Here is a 16,628-nt window from a genome sequence, read left to right on the forward strand (position 1 = left end):
AGTATATATATATATATATATATATATATATATATACACACATGATGCTGATAACATGGTTTCATGATAAACCATTTTTTAGTTTTCAGAGGGTTGTTTGGTTAGTAACATAGTTGACAGAATTTTTTGGACATAAGTAAAATATTTTCTTATTTGAAAGAAAATTAAATGTAAACTCAATCTGTTTTCTAAGGTATTTAGTTTAGAAATAAATTTAATATCGAACATTTTTGTTCATTATTTTGAACTCAAGATTCAATTCAAAAAGCAGACATTGTAAAAACTGTAATTTAAGGAACTTTTCAGCAATTTCACGAAAAATTAAAGGGTGGCACATAGTATTAAATGTTAAATTATAGTATGTATTCTCTTAATGGATAAAATATTGTATTTCTGGAGAAATTTATCATCAATGGATAATGAAACGTACCCTAAATTATAGAATGACCCATATACTGTATACTTCATAACTGATATATTAATTTAACACCATACCTGATCTACTAAAATCGGCTTTGCACCAGAAAATGTACTAATAACCACCATAATAAAAGCACGTGCAGCCTTTTGTTGCATTTTTATGTAAACCAAAAGTATATGAATTTCTTTACAGACAATTCGATGCAACAGTTTACTTATTGGATTTGCAAATAATACATTAAGATTAATCAACTCAAATAATTCATGTAAGAATGTTTTTTACACAAAATCTATCATCCACAAAAAAATGCAATAAGATTTAATTAAGATTTTACAAAGATTTTACATAAAATCTAATGCAGTTATTTACACACACAAACAAAAATGTTTACTGTAAAAACCTGTGTTGTCCTGTTAAACAGAATATAGGTTTGAATCTAGCAAATCATTATTTTTACATGCAAAATAAAGAAATAAATATACATGTGTTGTCCCATTAAATTAAATTTATCACAATATATGTCAAAAAGTCACTTGCAGTTTGCTAATTAGCATACTTAGCAACCTGTAGCATTTTTACATTCTTTGCTTAAACTTCTACAGTGAAAATCTAAAAGACTTCTTGTGCCTAAAGACTTGACTGAAGTGAAAAGTCCTGCAGCAGTCTTGTATTGTGTGGAAAGAGGATCTCCACAGAGCGACTGTGTCTGAAACATGTGAACACTTGTCTGTTTGGCTAAACTGCTCAGTAGTTTTCCACTCTCTGCAGAGGAAGTTGAAAAGAGGAAGTCAAACGCTTGTCATCAAACATGTTTACATGATAGTCCTTTAGCAGTTTCGCAAATTTTTTTATCAACGTGGGCTTTCACACGTTCATTCTCCGAAGAACCTCTTAACGTTTCGACGGCTTTTCAGCAGAACGCAGAACAATTCCTCACGTTTGCAGCCAAAGAAAAGACAAGGAAAGAAAAACAATGACAACAAAGAAAACATTTCCTCTCCGACTGCTTTGTACAAAGATGAAAGTGTTATGTGAAAGCAGTATGTAAAAAACAGTAACGCCCACTGTTTCCTCACAAGTTGCTGCAACAGTAAAACCATCAGTGTTTTCAAGGCCTGATAATAACCCACTAGAATCAATACTGCGAAGAGATGCAGGTACATCTCACGCAGGATGCTGCATCATTCAGAAGTCAAATCTAACCACAATGAAGGTTGCCCAATCTTTAAAAACTAAAACTGAAAAATCTGGTCTTGTTTACAGTGATGAACAGCGTGAACACTAGCCACAACACAGCTGAACTGTCATTTGACACCATTCATGTGTCTCAAGTTGAAAGTATTTGCCCTTAAATGGTAACATCTCAATTTGGCCATCGCTCATAAAACCATTCTTATGTAAATTACCGCAAATATGCTGTGTTGCCGTGTTGGTTTTCACAGAAATTTGACGATTTACGTAAGAATGATTTGAAGAACAATTTGTTGAAGATTGAACAATACAACAATTTACACAAATATATATTTGATAATGTAAGACTGTTTTTACAAAAAATCAGTGCAACGGTTTATACAAAATGGTTTTATGAAAAATTCAATGCAACAATTTGTTTAAAATTGAACAATACAACAATTTACACAAACTTTTGTTTTTTGTTTTTACGAAAATTTTATATAATTGATCATTTATGTAAGACTGTTTTTACAAAAATTCAGTGCAACTGTTTATACAAAATGGTTTTATGAAAAATTCAATGCAAGCATGATTTTTTACCAAAAAACAAACAAACAACAAAAAAAATAATTTTGTGTAATTTTGCGTTAACAATGGTTTTATGAATGATTTAATACAACAACATAAAATAAAATAAAAAGCAATGCAAGTATTTACACAAAAAATGGTTTGATGATGGATTCAATGCAATAATTTATGCACATATCATTTTTACCAAAAAAAGCAAAACTTTGCATTACACATGCAATATAATGCACAATTTTAGTCACAATTGTTTTGTGAATGATTCAATACCACAGTTTATGAAAGAATGGCTTTACAATCGATTCAGTGTAACAATTTATGATTTAAAGAACACTTTTATAATCAATAATTTACATAAGATTGATTTTATAGAAAGACAATGCAACTGTTTACACAAAAATTGTTTTATGAAGGATTAAATGCAAAAAAATTTGCAAGCATGATTTAAAAAAATAATAATAATAATAATTTTGCATTACAATGGTTTAATGAATGGTTAATACAACAACTTGAATGGTCCTACAAAGGATTAATATTGAGTTGATGAAAAATTTGAAGGATCTATTTTCACACACACAAAAAAAGGTTTTACAATGGATTCAATGCAATAATTTATGCAAGCATGATTTTTACAACAACAACAAAAACATTTTACGTAACAATGGTTTTATAAATTCAATACATCAACTTACAAAATAATGGTTTTATGAAGGATTCAATGCAATTCTTTATGCAAGCATGATTTTTAAGAACAATTCTATAATCAATAATTCACATAATATTGATTTTATGAAAAATTCAATGTAACTATTTACACAAAATGGTTTTAGGGATTCAATGCAGTTTACGCAAGCATGATTTTTACAAAAAAAGCATTAATGGTTTCATCAAAAAATGGTTTTATGAAGATTCAATGCAACAATTTTAAAAAAAGGTTTTACAAAAAAAGCATGTAATTACAATGGTTTTATGAATGATTCAGTACAAGAACTTAAATAATGGTTTTGCAAATTATTCAAGGCAACATTTTGATTACATTGATTACATTCATGTACATAATATTGATTTTACAAAAATTTCAATGCAACTATTTACACAAATGCAATGCTATTTCAATGCAATTTATGCAAGCATGATTTTTACAAATGAAATAATAATTTTTCATTACAATGTTTTCATGAAAATTCAGTGCAACTACTTATGCAAAAATGGTTTTATGAAGAATTCAATGTGACACTTTTATAAAGGCATGATTGTTTTTTTTGTTGTTGTTGTTGTTGTTGTTGTTTTTCTTTTACAAAAAAATGAAATCCTGTTACATTACAATGTTTTTAAACAAAATTCAATGCAGGAATTTATCTTGTTAACAAGCAAATCTATCTTATTATGCATTTTGCAGACACCACTATCCAAGTTTGCATCAGAATGACCCCAGCGTTGCTGATGCATTTCATAAATTGAGTATAAACTGCATTAAACATAGATTTCAACACCTCACTGGAGTAAATGAACTGTCAGCAGAAAAACAGGATATAGGCGGTCCTGTTATTTCATGGTTTGACTAACAGATTAATGTTTTATTGAGTAATTTATGGATGTCATTGGCTAAGATATACACAAGAGAGGAAGTCAACATGAACTGACATGACTCTTAAAATAAGGAAGTTAGAGAAGATCTACAGTACAAAAGTGCTCTGTTTAATGCACGCTTAGGTCAGTTCTGTTTTTTGATGACCATAAACCATTAATTCAACAAGGAACACTTCTTGACTTGTAGACAACTTTATCCTTGACCCGAGTGCAATAGCTATTGGACAGATCCTTTATTTACCACAGAGATGCTTGACTTGAGTGAGTGTCCACAACACAGGCTTATGACACTTTTTTTTTGTACAGTATGTTGCATCAATGGCCTACATTAACCTCTAATGACTAGACTGTTTATACTGATCATGAGCACTGAGCTTTTGTCTGTTATTTTCAATGATTCCCCAAAGGCAGACGCCTGTTTAAAGGAGCAGTTCAACCAAAAATAAAATATGGACTACAAATGCAGCTTGAACATTCTGTGAAACGTCTCCTTTTGTGTTTTACAGAAAAGAAAAAAAACAAAGTCATAAAAGTTTTAGAATGACATTAAGGTGAGTGAATGATGACCAAATGTTAATTTTGGGTTGAACGGACCCTGTAGCTTCTGTCATTGATAAAACAGAACGCTGTTTAGGGAAAATACAAAATCATGGAGGTGCTAAAGTAGTGCTACACACCTGCGGTGACTCGAGTTTCTGTTTAATACAATGAAGTGCAACATTCAGTGTTCCCAGTCCCACATGCAAACGATCACAGAGTCCTTGACCTTGGGCCTTATGTCAGGCCTGAAAAGGCACTCAGGCTTTTGGATGTAATCCTCTTTGCTGCTCACATGCAAACATGGTCAGACTGTCTCCTTTATGCTCTGGTCCGTCCCTCTACAGAACAACTCTACCAATGTCAATCCAAACCGCGTTCCCACAACATCCCAGTGTCCTGCTTCAATCAGAGCAAGTCTACGGTTACACAAGCAGACTGACTTATCAGAAATTCAAGAAATGAAAAAACCTGATATGCTAATCATTTCTTTGACACATTTAATCACTGCAATATTATAGGACGAGGAAAAAATATTAATAAAAACATAACTTGCTTGTTAAATGAAGGTCAGTTTAAAATAGCCAAATACTAGGAAAAGTGTCAAAATATAATTTAGAAGTGTGTGCTTAGGCTACATAAGATGCTAGCTATGAAATTAGCTTTAGCAAGGCTAGAGAATAAGCTGTTAGGCTACATACCAGCTTATGAGCTTCTTGTTACATTAAGGACTCTTTAAAACTGTCAGCAAAATATATTACTTGTGTGTATTTAAGATGTATAATGTACTAGCTTTGAAATTAGCCTTAGCTAACATACCAGCTTATTAGCATTTTGTTACATAAATGTCTCTTTAAAATTGTCAAAATACTACAAAAATTATGCTAGCTATGAAATTTGCAAGACAAGGGAGTGGGCCATTACATACCAACTTAGTGTTTTGTTACTGAAGTTCACTTTAAAATTGTCAAAATACTACAAAAGGCATGAAAATATAATTTAATTTTGTGTATTTAGGCTACATAACATGCTCAGTATGAAATTAGCCATAGCAAGGCAAGGGATCTTGGCCATTAAATACCAATTTTGCTATATGAAGGTCACCTTAAAACTGTCAAAATACTGAAAAGGTGAGGGAATATAATTTAATTGTGTGTTTAGGCTAAATAACATGCTAGCTATGAAATTAGCCTTAGCTAACATTCCAGCTTATTAGCTTTTTTGTTAGTTTTTGTTTGAAGGTCTCTTTAAAACTGTCAAAATGCTACAAAAAGTTTGAAAATGGAATGTAATTGTGTGTATTAAGCATGCTAGCTATGAAATTAGCTGTAGCAGGACAAGGGAGCCCATTAACTCTTTTGTTGTCACAATACTGCAAAAGTGAAAATATAATTGTGTGTATTTAGGCTACATAACATTCTAGCTATATACAATTAGCCTTAGCAATACAAGAGGGTCGGCTGTAACATACCAGCTTATTGGCTTTTTGTGAAGGTCTCTTCAAAACTGTTAAAATGTTACAAAAGTGTGAAAATTTATATTTATGCTATGTAACATAAAAATCACAAAATTGACAATTCTCCTGTGATAAGCTATTTGTACATTGCTGGATGCAGTTAGCAGATATTAAATACCCTGCTGGAAAAACAAACAAACAAACAACAGAACCATCACAGAAAGTTCTAATGGTTTCCACTACAAAAACCATTACAAACATTACAAACCATCAACCTTTAACCATTAAAACCATTATAAAATTGTATTGTGTTTTGGGACATATTCCATTAGGATTTATTGGTTTTAACAAGCCACCAATAGAAGGTGACCAATTACCAGTAGAGACCCTCAGGGTCCAGTACAGTTTCCATTAAAACCAATACAAGTCCCATTATAACCAGTAAAACCAATAAAAATGTTGTAATAGTGTCTATTGTTTTTTTTCAGCAGGGTAAACTAGCGTTAAAGTGTATTTTCCCAAAAATAAGTTTCCGTATGTGCTAATCAAAGTTAAACACGATGTTTCACAGTTAAACAAACAGCTTAGCTGATAATGACTGAACCATCACGATCCAAAACAACATGTGCACATATGAAATGTCTCCAGTGACCTAAGGCAATCCTCCATAAACAAATACATGCAAGTAAATCAGAAATGGCAGCCAACCAAATCCTTAAGGATATTTCCTGCTTCCAAGGTCAGTTAATACCACAGCAGAGATAGAAGAACACAGAGAAGACCTGATTTAGGGATGCAGAACCTGGAATTAGCATGCTTGCTAATGTCAGGTGCCTCTATATGACGGACTTGCTTTTCTGACCCTGGACCATTTGAAAGTGCTCTGTTTAATCCTATATAACCGAGGCAAAATCTGTCGTGTGAGTTCTAAGTATCTGGCTAGACTCCATTCAGACTATAGCGAATTAAAACAGAAGTAAAACTTCCCAGTAAGGGAGCATCTTTGAAAACAATACACGATTAGCGCTATAATTAGCATTCTGCTGAAAAGTGTGAGCACAGGTGCGACATGCTTGTTAGCGAACTGTGGTTTTGTAAAATGAACTGATTAGACCACTTGATTGAATAACATTTGTCTAGGGCTTTGTCTGAAATCACTTCCATATACTTAGTGGACTATTTGAGGGAACAGCCTTTTGTAGCACTTAGTTCCATAATGCAAATGAATAACAAGTGTACTACCAGTGTACACTCAGATGGCGACCACAGCACTTCTACCACACTCAGTATCCAAATTTGCTCAAATGTTACTATATTAGTAATGTAATGTAGGAAATAGCGAGGCTACAGAAGGCGATTTCAGATTGGGCCTACAGCGTTGACATGAATACTAGCCTGCAACTTACAAAGTGCTACAGTTGACAGCTGAGTTCGCACTATAGTATGAATTATGTTAGGTGAAATAGTAGGCATTGTGCAATGCTAAAAGTTAAAATAGTAGTCCTAGTATTACATTTTCACATGACCTTGTCATTAGGGATGGGTCACGATGGATAGCTAGTTCATTAGTAAATTAATGACTTTTAAAAAATATATATATTTATCAATATGTTTATAAAATATATATATAAAATATAATGAATATTTTTATTATTGCTGTTTTTGTTTAATTTATTAATATTTTTATTAATTGTTACTGAATTTACATTATAATTACTGTTACATTTAAAATATTAAATGTTAAACATTTAATTATAATGTTGGCAGTTTACTGTGCTTTAGCTGTTTGCATGGTAAAACTCTGTCAAGTTGTGGCTTTAAATTAATTTCATGTAAATAAAATTAAGGTACCAGCACAAAAACGCAAAGTATTTTCTAATCATCGCCAAAATAAAAAATAATATTGAGATATCATTTTTGGTCAATATCACACACCGCTGGACTTACATCAGATGCTTAATTACTAAATCAAAATCAAAATTTGATTCAAAATCTTGCACATTTTGGCAAAAGTAATAAGTTATCCAAGTATTTCTTAATGTGCACAGTATACATATTTTATAAAAAAAATAAAATAAATAAATAATAGTAAGTAGCCTTTGTTTGTCAACTGCGTTTGACAAAACCACAGTACATTATGGGAAAATCAGGTTTACTTAAACTCCTAGTTTGATGGGTCAAATATGTCTCGTTCACATCACATACAATTAAACACATGGCACTTATCGACTGTTTCCCATGCTTCAACAATTAACGTTTTGACTATCCAATCACGTGTCGCCCTGATAATGTGTTTGACATTGCACGAGAAAGCACCTGCATTTTATTCCTGCTGCTTCTAGAAGAACAAAAAGTTCAAAGTTCACAGGCTGAGTCGTCGTCTGAGAGAGTGCTATGTTTGGCTGATAAATCCACTTAAGGATTTCCTCTCCTCCACACAGACAATCACCTTATTATGTGTCTCCAGTGATCTCATAGAGAACAAAACTTGATCCCTCTTAAAGGAACAGTTCACCCAAAAACGAAACTTCTATTGTAGTTATTTTGTTTCTGTTGAGCATGAAAAGATTTTTTAACAGTTTGAAACAGTGAGTTTTTTTTATTTAGCAATAGTCAACAATCTATGCTAACCTTAACGTAACAAGATGGTTGTGGAATTTTAATGGTTATGAGCTGTTACTGTAAAGGTTGAAGGTTTTGTCCTGGTAGGGAACTAACACGTGATCGACCTCACAGTCCTGTTGCATCATAATGGTGCCCTTGATCAAAGCCTGTCACTTTAAGAACGGCCCAGGAGTCTCTATAATTAGTGTACTGTATTATTACGGTCTGCTAAATTACATCTCAGAGTCCCCAATAAGCTAATTTATGTCACTATGAAAAATGGTTTTAGCATTACTGCATGTAAATGTCTGTCTCACACAGGAAAATGAATGACATTTATGACTGTTCCAAATATGTAGCTTTACTCCCTGCTGAAAAAAACAATAGAAACCATCACATGAATTCTAATGGTTTCCACTACAAATACAAATGAAGGTACAAACATCAACTTTTAACCATTAAAACCATTTAAAAATGGTCTCCTGTAGTGTGTTTTGGGACATGTTCCATTAAGATTTAGTGGTTTTAACAAGCCACCAATAAAATGCAACAGATTACCAGTAGAGACCAACGGGCACCAATACAGTTTCCATTAAAACCAGTAAAATTCCATTTATAACCAGTAAAACCATTACAAATTCTGTGAAGGTTTCTATTGCTTTTTTTTTCAGCAGGGCTGTTGGATATTCCAAGTGAATTACTAATACACCACGGTTTAATGTTACCAATAAACATAGATCCCTATTTAGTTTCCAATTACAATGGTTGTAGGTAAAGAATATATTAGACCTGCATTGCAAGGTCTATTAACATCCCTTCTACAAAGTATTAGCTTGCTAAGCTAAGCCCACTTCCCCCAAATCATATATTTCTCTCCTTGCAGCTTAGCCGACCGAGATTAGCATGCTAAACCTCGTTTCAGTGAATTTAAAGATTAAAGATTAAGAGCTTTTGTGTTAATACCTCTCATAAAACTTAGTTAGCCAACTAGAAACACTCTGTTTGTCCCATTCAGAGTTAATTGAAAGGTCTATAATATCAGTTGAAAGCTAATCGGTTAGCATTAGCATTCATGTCACTGGACAAAAAGGTGTTTATGTCCATAATGTGTGGATGGATTTACTGTGATAACCAGCTAAACCTTGACCACTTGGCTTGTTGACCGACTTTTCTAGTGAGGGTGTATTGTTGATGTTAGCAAAATGGCTGAAATGGCTTACAGCATCTATAAATTACCTCATAATTTACTGCAGTATTACATTGTAAAATGACTTGATGTGTCCTTACACAGTTCAGTGAGGTTTTTGGACAGTTTAAACTTTTTTCATTAACATTTTCCAATTTAAGCAGTGTTTAACTATGCACAACTCAATGCTACGATGCTAAAATACTGCAAGCGAGTTGCTATGTGGTTGCTAATGTGTTCTAATGGGTTTTTACCTCAGTGTTATCCAGTTTTTAGCATGTTCTTGATGGGCTAGTAAAAAAAAATCACCTAGTAGTCCACCACCTCCTAGTCGCCCTGCTGAACAGACCAGCTAAAACCAGCCTAAGCTTGCTGGCTTTAACCTGGAAGTAGCTGCCTGATCAGCTGGTCTCCCAGCCTGACCACCTAAAGAAGTGGTTAAAACCCCTCTAAAATCAGCCTGCAAATGACCAGACTGGAAGACCAGCTGAAACTAGCCAACCAGCATAGCTTGTTTTGGGGTTTTTTTTTGGAGGGGGGGTTTCAGCAGATGTATGATATTTTGGTCTCTATATATGCCTTGGATCACTCCTCCAATAAAAGTCTATTTGGTTTTTAAGTGAAAATCAATCAGCAGGAGTAAGTATGTTGTAGGTGTGGACTGAGGGATTCTGTTAGGACATGCACCCATCACTGCCTACTGCGTAATGATGCACTGGAGGCACCAATCTATCATGGTTACCATAGCGGGCCAACTCCCTGTGGCCCAATCCAATTGGCAGTCTAGCACTTCACCAAGAGCCAGGTAAACCAGTGGAATAACAAGCATGTGTTTCACTGCATGATGCTATATAGGTTTAAACTCTTATGTGTTTGTCTTTTGAGGAAATTATTTGCCTAAAATCACAATAGAATGACCAAATGAAAAATGTTTGAACATCTATGTATCACTGTGGTATGTTGAGGGTTTAAATGCCCTTTAAAAAGATACGTTTGAGCTTTTTAAAATAGGATTGTGACCTCAAAAGAACAAAGAAGGCTAAAAATGTACTTAATCAAAGCCTCTATGAAGTCAGAAACCGAGTGGACACAGTTTGCATTGACAATTGAATTGAAACCAATATGAAAATGATCAACCGCAGTTTACAAACTCACCTCACATTCATTTGTATCTCAGAGACAGATAGTTTGCTTTACAATTGGATGCTTTCGGTCTGTTTTCCTAACAATTCTCCAGCAACACTGGTTTGCATTGTAGATTATTCTCATTTAAAAATAAAAGTTTGCAAATATTGTCTTTCTATTCAGGATTAAATACTCAAAATCCTGTCAATGTATATCAAGCATTTATGAGACATCATTTAAAAGGCTGAAAATGGTGTTAAAAAGAAAGACATCTTGAGCTGTTGGTCAGATAGCACTACATACAGTAGATATAATACTGCATTAGTGCTTATAATGAAGTAAATTACTGTACATATAATAAAATGCAAATGTAATGATGGTTTTCTCCAATTGAAAGTTTAGAGCATTCATGCATGTATGACCTATGACCTGTTTTGACTCTTGCACATCTTGGCCAATTAATTTCCATGTTGTTTTTCATGATTACTTGAAAAGGATTTTAAATATTACACAACTGGGCGAATTTCCAAGGAACTTCAGGAACCCAAGCTTGGAAATAATATATTTATGTAATTATACAGTGGGGTCTAAAAGTTTTTAGAACACTAATGAAACTGCATAACAAGTTTATGCATTTTAACTGAAAAAAAAAACTGGAGTAAATGAACTGTCAGCAGAAAAACAGGATATAGGCGGTCCTGTTATTTCATGGTTTGACTAACAGATTAATGTTTTATTGAGTAATTTATGGATGTCATTGGCTAAGATATACACAAGAGAGGAAGTCAACATGAACTGACATGACTCTTAAAATAAGGAAGTTAGAGAAGATCTACAGTACAAAAGTGCTCTGTTTAATGCACGCTTAGGTCAGTTCTGTTTTTTGATGACCATAAACCATTAATTCAACAAGGAACACTTCTTGACTTGTAGACAACTTTATCCTTGACCCGAGTGCAATAGCTATTGGACAGATCCTTTATTTACCACAGAGATGCTTGACTTGAGTGAGTGTCCACAACACAGGCTTATGACACTTTTTTTTTGTACAGTATGTTGCATCAATGGCCTACATTAACCTCTAATGACTAGACTGTTTATACTGATCATGAGCACTGAGCTTTTGTCTGTTATTTTCAATGATTCCCCAAAGGCAGACGCCTGTTTAAAGGAGCAGTTCAACCAAAAATAAAATATGGACTACAAATGCAGCTTGAACATTCTGTGAAACGTCTCCTTTTGTGTTTTACAGAAAAGAAAAAAAACAAAGTCATAAAAGTTTTAGAATGACATTAAGGTGAGTGAATGATGACCAAATGTTAATTTTGGGTTGAACGGACCCTGTAGCTTCTGTCATTGATTAAACAGAACGCTGTTTAGGGAAAATACAAAATCATGGAGGTGCTAAAGTAGTGCTACACACCTGCGGTGACTCGAGTTTCTGTTTAATACAATGAAGTGCAACATTCAGTGTTCCCAGTCCCACATGCAAACGATCACAGAGTCCTTGACCTTGGGCCTTATGTCAGGCCTGAAAAGGCACTCAGGCTTTTGGATGTAATCCTCTTTGCTGCTCACATGCAAACATGGTCAGACTGTCTCCTTTATGCTCTGGTCCGTCCCTCTACAGAACAACTCTACCAATGTCAATCCAAACCGCGTTCCCACAACATCCCAGTGTCCTGCTTCAATCAGAGCAAGTCTACGGTTACACAAGCAGACTGACTTATCAGAAATTCAAGAAATGAAAAAACCTGATATGCTAATCATTTCTTTGACACATTTAATCACTGCAATATTATAGGACGAGGAAAAAATATTAATAAAAACATAACTTGCTTGTTAAATGAAGGTCAGTTTAAAATAGCCAAATACTAGGAAAAGTGTCAAAATATAATTTAGAAGTGTGTGCTTAGGCTACATAAGATGCTAGCTATGAAATTAGCTTTAGCAAGGCTAGAGAATAAGCTGTTAGGCTACATACCAGCTTATGAGCTTCTTGTTACATTAAGGACTCTTTAAAACTGTCAGCAAAATATATTACTTGTGTGTATTTAAGATGTATAATGTACTAGCTTTGAAATTAGCCTTAGCTAACATACCAGCTTATTAGCATTTTGTTACATAAATGTCTCTTTAAAATTGTCAAAATACTACAAAAATTATGCTAGCTATGAAATTTGCAAGACAAGGGAGTGGGCCATTACATACCAACTTAGTGTTTTGTTACTGAAGTTCACTTTAAAATTGTCAAAATACTACAAAAGGCATGAAAATATAATTTAATTTTGTGTATTTAGGCTACATAACATGCTCAGTATGAAATTAGCCATAGCAAGGCAAGGGATCTTGGCCATTAAATACCAATTTTGCTATATGAAGGTCACCTTAAAACTGTCAAAATACTGAAAAGGTGAGGGAATATAATTTAATTGTGTGTTTAGGCGAAATAACATGCTAGCTATGAAATTAGCCTTAGCTAACATTCCAGCTTATTAGCTTTTTTGTTAGTTTTTGTTTGAAGGTCTCTTTAAAACTGTCAAAATGCTACAAAAAGTTTGAAAATGGAATGTAATTGTGTGTATTAAGCATGCTAGCTATGAAATTAGCTGTAGCAGGACAAGGGAGCCCATTAACTCTTTTGTTGTCACAATACTGCAAAAGTGAAAATATAATTGTGTGTATTTAGGCTACATAACATTCTAGCTATATACAATTAGCCTTAGCAATACAAGAGGGTCGGCTGTAACATACCAGCTTATTGGCTTTTTGTGAAGGTCTCTTCAAAACTGTTAAAATGTTACAAAAGTGTGAAAATTTATATTTATGCTATGTAACATAAAAATCACAAAATTGACAATTCTCCTGTGATAAGCTATTTGTACATTGCTGGATGCAGTTAGCAGATATTAAATACCCTGCTGGAAAAACAAACAAACAAACAACAGAACCATCACAGAAAGTTCTAATGGTTTCCACTACAAAAACCATTACAAACATTACAAACCATCAACCTTTAACCATTAAAACCATTATAAAATTGTATTGTGTTTTGGGACATATTCCATTAGGATTTATTGGTTTTAACAAGCCACCAATAGAAGGTGACCAATTACCAGTAGAGACCCACAGGGTCCAGTACAGTTTCCATTAAAACCAATACAAGTCCCATTATAACCAGTAAAACCAATAAAAATGTTGTAATAGTGTCTATTGTTTTTTTTCAGCAGGGTAAACTAGCGTTAAAGTGTATTTTCCCAAAAATAAGTTTCCGTATGTGCTAATCAAAGTTAAACACGATGTTTCACAGTTAAACAAACAGCTTAGCTGATAATGACTGAACCATCACGATCCAAAACAACATGTGCACATATGAAATGTCTCCAGTGACCTAAGGCAATCCTCCATAAACAAATACATGCAAGTAAATCAGAAATGGCAGCCAACCAAATCCTTAAGGATATTTCCTGCTTCCAAGGTCAGTTAATACCACAGCAGAGATAGAAGAACACAGAGAAGACCTGATTTAGGGATGCAGAACCTGGAATTAGCATGCTTGCTAATGTCAGGTGCCTCTATATGACGGACTTGCTTTTCTGACCCTGGACCATTTGAAAGTGCTCTGTTTAATCCTATATAACCGAGGCAAAATCTGTCGTGTGAGTTCTAAGTATCTGGCTAGACTCCATTCAGACTATAGCGAATTAAAACAGAAGTAAAACTTCCCAGTAAGGGAGCATCTTTGAAAACAATACACGATTAGCGCTATAATTAGCATTCTGCTGAAAAGTGTGAGCACAGGTGCGACATGCTTGTTAGCGAACTGTGGTTTTGTAAAATGAACTGATTAGACCACTTGATTGAATAACATTTGTCTAGGGCTTTGTCTGAAATCACTTCCATATACTTAGTGGACTATTTGAGGGAACAGCCTTTTGTAGCACTTAGTTCCATAATGCAAATGAATAACAAGTGTACTACCAGTGTACACTCAGATGGCGACCACAGCACTTCTACCACACTCAGTATCCAAATTTGCTCAAATGTTACTATATTAGTAATGTAATGTAGGAAATAGCGAGGCTACAGAAGGCGATTTCAGATTGGGCCTACAGCGTTGACATGAATACTAGCCTGCAACTTACAAAGTGCTACAGTTGACAGCTGAGTTCGCACTATAGTATGAATTATGTTAGGTGAAATAGTAGGCATTGTGCAATGCTAAAAGTTAAAATAGTAGTCCTAGTATTACATTTTCACATGACCTTGTCATTAGGGATGGGTCACGATGGATAGCTAGTTCATTAGTAAATTAATGACTTTTAAAAAATATATATATTTATCAATATGTTTATAAAATATATATATAAAATATAATGAATATTTTTATTATTGCTGTTTTTGTTTAATTTATTAATATTTTTATTAATTGTTACTGAATTTACATTATAATTACTGTTACATTTAAAATATTAAATGTTAAACATTTAATTATAATGTTGGCAGTTTACTGTGCTTTAGCTGTTTGCATGGTAAAACTCTGTCAAGTTGTGGCTTTAAATTAATTTCATGTAAATAAAATTAAGGTACCAGCACAAAAACGCAAAGTATTTTCTAATCATCGCCAAAATAAAAAATAATATTGAGATATCATTTTTGGTCAATATCACACACCGCTGGACTTACATCAGATGCTTAATTACTAAATCAAAATCAAAATTTGATTCAAAATCTTGCACATTTTGGCAAAAGTAATAAGTTATCCAAGTATTTCTTAATGTGCACAGTATACATATTTTATAAAAAAAATAAAATAAATAAATAATAGTAAGTAGCCTTTGTTTGTCAACTGCGTTTGACAAAACCACAGTACATTATGGGAAAATCAGGTTTACTTAAACTCCTAGTTTGATGGGTCAAATATGTCTCGTTCACATCACATACAATTAAACACATGGCACTTATCGACTGTTTCCCATGCTTCAACAATTAACGTTTTGACTATCCAATCACGTGTCGCCCTGATAATGTGTTTGACATTGCACGAGAAAGCACCTGCATTTTATTCCTGCTGCTTCTAGAAGAACAAAAAGTTCAAAGTTCACAGGCTGAGTCGTCGTCTGAGAGAGTGCTATGTTTGGCTGATAAATCCACTTAAGGATTTCCTCTCCTCCACACAGACAATCACCTTATTATGTGTCTCCAGTGATCTCATAGAGAACAAAACTTGATCCCTCTTAAAGGAACAGTTCACCCAAAAACGAAACTTCTATTGTAGTTATTTTGTTTCTGTTGAGCATGAAAAGATTTTTTAACAGTTTGAAACAGTGAGTTTTTTTTATTTAGCAATAGTCAACAATCTATGCTAACCTTAACGTAACAAGATGGTTGTGGAATTTTAATGGTTATGAGCTGTTACTGTAAAGGTTGAAGGTTTTGTCCTGGTAGGGAACTAACACGTGATCGACCTCACAGTCCTGTTGCATCATAATGGTGCCCTTGATCAAAGCCTGTCACTTTAAGAACGGCCCAGGAGTCTCTATAATTAGTGTACTGTATTATTACGGTCTGCTAAATTACATCTCAGAGTCCCCAATAAGCTAATTTATGTCACTATGAAAAATGGTTTTAGCATTACTGCATGTAAATGTCTGTCTCACACAGGAAAATGAATGACATTTATGACTGTTCCAAATATGTAGCTTTACTCCCTGCTGAAAAAAACAATAGAAACCATCACATGAATTCTAATGGTTTCCACTACAAATACAAATGAAGGTACAAACATCAACTTTTAACCATTAAAACCATTTAAAAATGGTCTCCTGTAGTGTGTTTTGGGACATGTTCCATTAAGATTTAGTGGTTTTAACAAGCCACCAATAAAATGCAACAGATTACCAGTAGAGACCAACGGGCACCAATACAGTTTCCATTAAAACCAGTAAAAT

Source organism: Sinocyclocheilus rhinocerous, unplaced genomic scaffold (genome assembly GCF_001515625.1).
Source record: "Sinocyclocheilus rhinocerous isolate Xijiao unplaced genomic scaffold, SAMN03320098_v1.1 scaffold2466, whole genome shotgun sequence".
NCBI lineage: Eukaryota > Metazoa > Chordata > Actinopteri > Cypriniformes > Cyprinidae > Sinocyclocheilus > Sinocyclocheilus rhinocerous.